Source organism: Saccopteryx bilineata, chromosome 10, assembly GCF_036850765.1.
Source record: "Saccopteryx bilineata isolate mSacBil1 chromosome 10, mSacBil1_pri_phased_curated, whole genome shotgun sequence".
NCBI lineage: Eukaryota > Metazoa > Chordata > Mammalia > Chiroptera > Emballonuridae > Saccopteryx > Saccopteryx bilineata.
Window position 1 is genome coordinate 20186136 of NC_089499.1, and position 7908 is coordinate 20194043.

The following is a 7908-nucleotide window of genomic DNA, read 5'->3' on the forward strand; positions in this document are numbered from 1 at the left end:
GAAGGCCATCTTCCTGGATGGCTTTCCTGAGAGTAACGACTGTTTTTTGGTGATGAGGGTACCAAGCTAGTGGCCATGCAGCGGTAGGTTTAACGTTGACTGGAAAAAGGTTGAGGGGGCTCTAACCCTAATGCCGCACGAGGAATATCTCTTTGCTGACACAAGGAGGCGTATAGGCCGTCCCATGAAACTGCAGTGGGAACACAGGTTGGGTTTACAGCTGGGGTGGAAAATGGAGTTTGAGGAATTGGGGCGGGGCCTTGAGCTCCAGCTTTTTCAGGTGGCGGTGCTGATGGTGCAGTTAGGAATTCAGTTGGTTTTGTTTCTGCACAGTTGGCTGCAAGGTTATCAAGCTTAGTGGCCCAACCATTCTCCTCCTCTGTAGAGGGCGGTGAATAGGGGGGTAGGGGCTCCTCTGATAAAGGAGTAGCCTGTAGGATCTTAGGAACTGGCAGAGATTCTTCAGCAGGAGCATGGGTCAGGCAGGCATGTATTGCTAATAAGGCCGGAGTGAGGCCAAGAGGGAAGGTCCGTCCTTCATGTACCTCGGCCAAACGAATGCTTTGGAGAGCCTGGGCCCAAGTGTCCGGGTCCCAGGAGGCGCATCCCTAAGCCAGGGATTGAAACTAGAGAGGATCTCCCAGTAACTATAAAGATCCTTTTCGCTAACTTTAACTCGCCTTCTCTGCAATAGGGCCTGCAGGGCTCGAGGCTGCGGGGCTCGGGAGTGAGGGGGAAGGTGTCCCATTGCAGAGGGTCACTCACCTGTCCCTTGGATGCCGGTTGGGTCCCTGTTCAGGCGCCAGTTGTGGACAAGTCCCACCGGGGGTGAGGATGATGGAGACGCAGAGACCCGACTCTGGGGACCAGGTTCAGTGATGCAGATGCCATTTATTAAGGAAGTAAGCTAGCTTGTATACAGGGGTTCAGCCAATAGGGTGTTATAGCGTGTCCTTCAAAGCCAATGGTCGAAAAGGTCAGGGAGCTGCCTGGTTAGTGCTGAGTCACTTCCTTGTAGTGGGCGAGCTTCCTCCTGGGTGTGCCAGGGAGGGTTTAACCTGCTGGAGTGTTCTCACAGCATGGCATCAGCCACAGCTGTCAGGTAAGCGCTCTGCGCTCTACCTACAGTTCTTGCTGTTAGGGTTGGCATTTGACTCAAAGTCAGATAGGGCTTTGGGTGGGAAAATGAGGACAAACTAAGCTATATGACTGTGTATGAGTTGAGGGTGGTGGCGGACAAGCACGAGAGTTGAGACAAAGGGTAAAACTATCTGAATTTCTCATGATTTGAAAACAAACAAACAAATAAAACGCAGTTATTCGCTTCTGGCCTGTCTGGAATGTGTATCCAGAAGAGATGTTCCCAGCCACACCCTATTTGTTGAGATCCAAGAACCCTGATTCATGATTTTATCACGGTGGGGCTGAGCAACTGGCCACACACGTGCCCAGAGAGTAGATTCTGTAAACACTCCTATGAGCGTTGCTGCACGTAGCTGGGCGAGAACCTCATGGCATCATCTTGGATTCAGTGGGGGATTCTGTTCTGGGAAAAGGAGAGTAATCCAGGTCATCCACCTGTGTCTTTGGACGCCGTTGACCATGTGGTATAACAGATTCTGGGAATGTTTGCGCTTGTCCGGTCTCGTGATGATGAGGAAAGAGTCTGAGGAACGCCAAACAGTTGTGCAAGATCCCGCAGTTGGCCGGCAGCAGGGCCATGAGCTCCTGTTGCTTGGCTACTGGGCAGCAGCCCCAGAACAGTTTTGAAAAACAGCTTCTCTGCCCTTTTCTGTCCAGTGACTTTTTTTTTTTTGAAGGGTGCTCTTCATTCTCACTGAGAAGTTTTAAGGGGTAGGGGGTTTCGTGTGGGTTCTGTAGACAATCAGATTGGGTTTGAATCCTGCTTCTGTGACTTCTTAGCTCTGTGATTCTGGGCAAGTTATTTAACTTCTTTGGGCCTTCATTTCCTCTTCCATAAAAAGAATAGTTATAAGGATATAGATGACTTATATCCCACCCACCCTCCCCCTTCCCCCCACTCTCCTCATCTACCTTCGGTAAACATGGGGACAGTGATTCATGAGGCTAATGGTCCATAAGGAACAAGTTCAGGCTCCTATGCTGCAGTCTTGCGGTGGATAGCTGTTGTTTTGTATACCTGGCATTCTCCCCTTCTTCTCAGAATAAACGTCCTCCCCCCCCCCTATTATTTCTTTACTAATGCCAATGATGCGAGCAGAAGTAAGTCTCCGTGTTCTTAGACAATCCTATCTCACTGACCACACTTAATTATAGAGTGGGCACCTCTACCAAATTGAGTAAATAGGCAATTCACCTGGAATTTTCAAGCAGAATGTAAGCTAGAAAAAAGCTTCTCATTTTCAGTGGTGAAACTGGGGTGCGGGAGACTCAGAGGACCCTGACATCCACCATGCAGGGGAAGTAGGAGGACTTTGGTGCCAGAAAATAAAATCATTACAGCAAGAAGCAGGAACGAGCTGGAAAAAGACTCGGCAGCATCTCAGCCCTCAGACTCGGCTCTTCTTGGGGCCCAGCTCTATTCCTGCTTCGACACGTTTAGCTTCTCCCCCTTTTCATCCACTAGTTGAGATATGCCGGTATCCATCCATTGAATGACACCTTTACCTAACTGCTTCCTCACAATAAGTAAAGAGCATGTCACCTTTCTTGCATGATTGATTTGAGGCATAAATATTCTACGTGAGGATCCTGATTCTTAGTAGGTACATATGTTTTATCTTTTTTTTTTTTTTTTTTTTTTTTTATCAAGTGAGAGGCAGAGAGGTGGAGAGATAGACTCCCCCATGTGCCCTGACTGGGGTACACCCAGCAAGCACCTACTATGTGATGCTGTGCTCATCTAAGGTGTTGCTCTGTTGCTTAGCACCTGAGCTATTTTAGCACCTGAGGCAAGGCCATAGAGCCATTCTCAGTGCCTGGGGCCAACTTGCTTATTCGAGCCATGGCTGCGGGAGGAAGAGAGAGAGAGAGAGAGAGAGAGAGAGAGAGAGAGAGAGAGAAAGAGAGAGAGAGAAGGGGGAAGGGGAGGGGTGGAGAAGCAGACAGTTGCTTCTTTTGTGTACCCTGACAGGAATTGAACCTGGGACTTCTACATGTGGGGCTGACACTCTACCGCTTAGCCAACTGGCCAAGGGCCTGTTTTATCTTTACATAAATTTAAATACAAGATCTGCTATTTTTAAGGTGACATGCATGTTGATTTTCCTGTGAATCAATTATTTATCTGTAAGATGGCACTAATCATTTCATGACAGTGCAAATGTTAGTATTAAGTGAAATAATATTCAGCATGTGAGAATGCATTGAATATTTAGAGACTCTATGCGAAGATATTATATAATGAAGCATGACCTTAGTCATACTATAGTATACCTTCCACAATTCTGAGTTTTGTTTAAGGAAATTTTATATCACACTTTCTTTTTCTGTCCATTTTTCACATAAACCGCTAGTATGTGAGCATAATTGTATAATTCATCAATCTAAATGCCACCAATTTGTATTTCTTTAGTAAAACTTCAGCTAGAAATCTGAGAGTGCTTAAACATTGAAGCGGAAGAAGACAAGGATCTTACTAGTTTTGGGGTAATCACTTCCAAAGCATCCAAAAAATGCACGACTGAGGGGAACAACAAATGCTTCCCTTCTCTCTGTCTCTCTAAAAGTCAGTAAAAATTAATCCCTGGCCAGATAGCTTGGTTGGTTGGAGCATCATCCCAGAGCACAGAAGTTGCCGGTTTGATTCCCCTGTCAGGGCACATACAGGAGCAGCGCTATGCTCCTCGCTCTGTCTCTCTCTCTCTCTCTCCCAGCCTTTCTCTCTCTCTCTCTCTCTCTCAATAAAATAAATAAATAAATAAATAAATAAATAAATAATTCACTTCCAAGATCTGAACATACTTGATGCATGTTTGAGAAGTCACTAGCAAGGATTCTAAAAGCAAGATTTCCAAAACTTTCCAAACTTTTGAGAGTGCGATTTGGGAATCCACTGGGGCTGAGATTCAAGGCATCTCATTTCTGCATCAATGAGGAGAGAAGAGTAAAACAGACAATTATTTCCGTCTTCATAACCAGTAATTTAAACAGACCAGGCAGTCCTTTTTTTTTTTTTTTTTTTTAAATGGGCGTTTCTATCAATTTATCTGACAGAAGAAATATGAATGGTCACCCAAGGGAAATGGATGAAAGAACAGGACTATGATTTCATCCTTGCCTTTTTCCTATTAGAAGCATATGGCAATCAGAAACAGTTAATGAACACTCGCTATGCAGCAGGAGACTTACATGTAGCACAACTTTCATGAGACTGTTTTCCTTACTCTGCCAGTGAGGGGACTGAGGTTCTGAAAGGCAACGTGACTAACTTGAATCCAGGGTTTTTTTCTGGGCCCCGACTATTCTGGACGAACAGGTCTGCTTCAAGGTGAGCTGGCAGGTAGACAAGACTGGGTAAAGGCGATGCTGCAGGCTATGACAAGCAATTTGTTTGGAGCGCACCTTCCCAAGCCATGCAGCGAGGGCCCATCCTAGCTGAGTCTTGCCTGCGGCAAGGGTGCTATTTCTTCATCTAGACCAGGGGTCTCAAACTCGCGGCCCGCTGGCCGCATGCGGCCCGCCGAACAATTTTGTGCGGCCCGCAGACTAATCCACGAAGTTCAAAATATTTTGGATAAAATTAAGTAAGCCTAGGGGCCTACTTGTATTTTTCATTTCTCTAGCATCCTAGCTAGATATTAGCTTAGTTAACAGCAGTTGTGATGCGAACTACAGTTTCTGGTCGTTTTGTGACACTGAGTAAACTGCATGTACGATTGTGCTTGTTGTACTGATTTTTTTTTTTGTTTTCAACTGCAGTGAGAAAAGTGTTGCGTAACAGTTGCCTTTTGTAGACCTAGTGCGGCCCGCCAAACGGCTGTGATCTTGCTCTGCGGCCCACATGCTGAGTTGAGTTTGAGACCCCTGATCTAGAGCATTCCTGAGCATGGGAAGGGGCTTCTCCAGGTGTTTCCCAAATCAAGAAGTGTGAGAAAGTCCAGCTGTGTGTAAGCCACTTAATGACATCTTTGGGTCAGGGTACAAAGCCATCCAAGAGTTTATCAGCCAAAGAGGCAGAGTTGTTGATGACATTCTTTTTGAAGTGACATTTTTTTGTGTGTTTTTTTTCCACTGAGATGAGCTTTTAACCACATCATCTGTAATAAGTTAAAAAGAAAACAATCCTGTAAATTTCTCTTTTTCAAATACATTTATATGGAAATTTAACAGCTGCTATTGTATTTAGTCATTATTACTACTATCATTATTTTACTATTATGATCACTACTTATTAAAAGTGATATTAATAAGGCCTCAAATAAAAGTCCCATGATAGAAGCCCCTCATTCATTTTCCAGTTTGCAGCATGAGCAATAGTTTCTACCACAAGAGCAATCTCAGCATTAGATTTCTGTTTTTAAGAGAATTTCTCTTCCATCGCTCACCTCTCCCTGACACATTCATTCAAACAATACTGCACCGGGTCTAAAATTTCAGGATTAGTGGTTCAATCCCCTGGAGTCAGGGGTCCTACTTATGTGTCCTTCCTTGAAAATGGTAGCTTCTCCTACTCATGTTTAACCTGAAATGTCTGTAGATGAATTTATTTATTTATTTTTTTACTCAGCACATACTTTTTGTCCTTCTTTTAGGCATTTACCATTTATGCTTTATAATTTGGTGATTTTATTCTTTTTAAAATTTTATTTATTTTTCTTTTCTTTTCTTTTTTTTTTTTTTTAGATGAGAGGAGGAGAGATAGTGAGGCAGACTTGTGCCTGCGCCCCGACTGGGATCCACTCAGTAACCCCGTCTGGGGATAGTGCTCAAGTACCAAGCTATTTTTAGCATCCGAAGCTGACGTGCTTAGATCAACTGAGCTATCCTCAGTGCCCAGGGCCACGCTTGAACCGACTGAGCCACTGACTGTGGGAGGAGAAGAAGGGAGAGAAGGGAGAGGGGGTGGGGAGAGAAGTAGATGGTCACATCTCTTATGTGCCCTGACCTGGAATTGAACCCGGGACATCCATATGCCTGGCCAACTTTCTACCCACTGAGCCTCCAGCCAGGGCCAGGGGGTTTATTCCTTTTTTTTTTGTATTTTTCTGAAGCTGGAAACGGGGAGAGACAGTCAGACAGACTCCCGCATGCGCCCGACCGGGATCCACCCGGCACGCCCACCAGGGGTGACGCTCTGCCCACCAGGGGGCGTTGCTCTGCCGCGACCAGAGCCACTCTAGCGCCTGGGGCAGAGGCCAAGGAGCCATCCCCAGCGCCCGGGCCATCTTTGCTCCGATGGAGCCTTGGCTGCGGGAGGGGAAGAGAGAGACAGAGAGGAAGGGGGGGGTGGAGAAGCAAATGGGCGCTTCTCCTATGTGCCCTGGCCGGGAATCGAACCCGGGTCCTCCGCACGCCAGGCCGACGCTCTACTGCTGAGCCAACCGGCCAGGGCCCAGGGGATTTATTCTTAAGTCTTGTTTCTCCTCAATGATCCCATAAGCTACGTCCCAGCAGAGAAACCACTGGACTTTTTTTCCTTTTTTAGCCATCAAGCCCTATCTTGAACTAGAAAAAAGCTAAAAAAGATTTCCTTTTCCTAGGTTCCTGGGCATTTATTCATCACATCCTTACCATGCACTCTTCTGGGTTGGGCACACAGTGCTACCTCTTCTCTCTCACAGATTTTCTACCATACACAAGTGAATATATCATGAACTAAAGAATCTTATAAAATGTCAGGAAAGTGAAAATAGCATAAAGGAATTCCATAAGATCTGAGCTCCAAAGTACCCCAAGTTGAAGGATCAGCAAATACCAAGCCCTAATGTATAATATTCAAGGTGTTGTGTCCTTTCCCGACAGTGTGAAGTGTAAAATCCAGGAATGTTAGACAATTGAGGAGGTTCTTTATGGGGAAAACAGGAGGAGAGGACAGGGGTAGAGGAATCAGATCTTGAATAAAAATATGAAAAATAATACTTACCTGGCAGGGGAGACACCATGATCACGAAGGTGGTTTTCCCAGGGCGAGGCTTATCCATTGCACTTCGGCTGTGCTGACCCCTGCGATTTCCCCAAAATGTGGGAAACTAGACTGCATAGTTTGTGGTAGTGGGGCACTGCGTTCGTGCTCTCCCCTTAATTTTATTAAATTATTTAAAAAAATATGAAAAATATTCATTTCTAATAGTCTTTAGGCAAATTCCCTCCATTTGGAAGTAAACAACACAATGGAACAAGAAAAAAGTATGAAAAAAAAATCTGTTCTTACAGAAGTAGAAGCTACATTATGATAACTCAGGACCAAAGTCCTAAACCAGGGGTCCCCAAACTACGGCTCGTGGGCCGCATGCGGCCCCCTGAGGCCATTTATCCGGCCCCCGCCGCACTTCCGGAAGGGGCACCTCTTTCATTGGTGGTCAGTGAGAGGAGCATAGTTCCCATTGAAATACTGGTCAGTTGGTTGATTTAAATTTACTTGTTCTTTATTTTAAATAGTGTATTTGTTCCCATTTTGTTTTTTTTTACTTTAAAATAAGATCTGTGCAGTGTGCATAGGGATTTGTTCATAGTTTTTTTTATAGTCTGGCCCTCCAATGGTCTGAGGGACAGTGAACTGGCCCCCTGTGTAAAAAGTTTGGGGACCCCTGTCCTAAACTAAGCATTGCATCTGGCGTAAAATATAGCATAGCTGCCTGCCTCTGAACCCATGAACCAGGAGGAGTAATGAACTGCACATGTGCCCTTCGTGTAAGCTGTGGGCACAAAGGAACATTTGAGGTATAAATTGTTTTACCTAGACCCAGCGATTCAAAGGGGATAGCC

At 45.4% G+C, this 7908-nt stretch overlaps 1 non-coding gene across 1 annotated transcript; it reads left to right on the forward strand.

Moving 5' to 3' along the window:
• The first annotated feature begins 7058 nt into the window (after positions 1 to 7058).
• LOC136314873 (U1 spliceosomal RNA) lies at positions 7059 to 7223 on the forward strand. The gene has a single exon (XR_010727443.1). It is a non-coding gene; the product is annotated as a U1 spliceosomal RNA (small nuclear RNA).
• Positions 7224 to 7908: the final 685 nt, after the last annotated feature.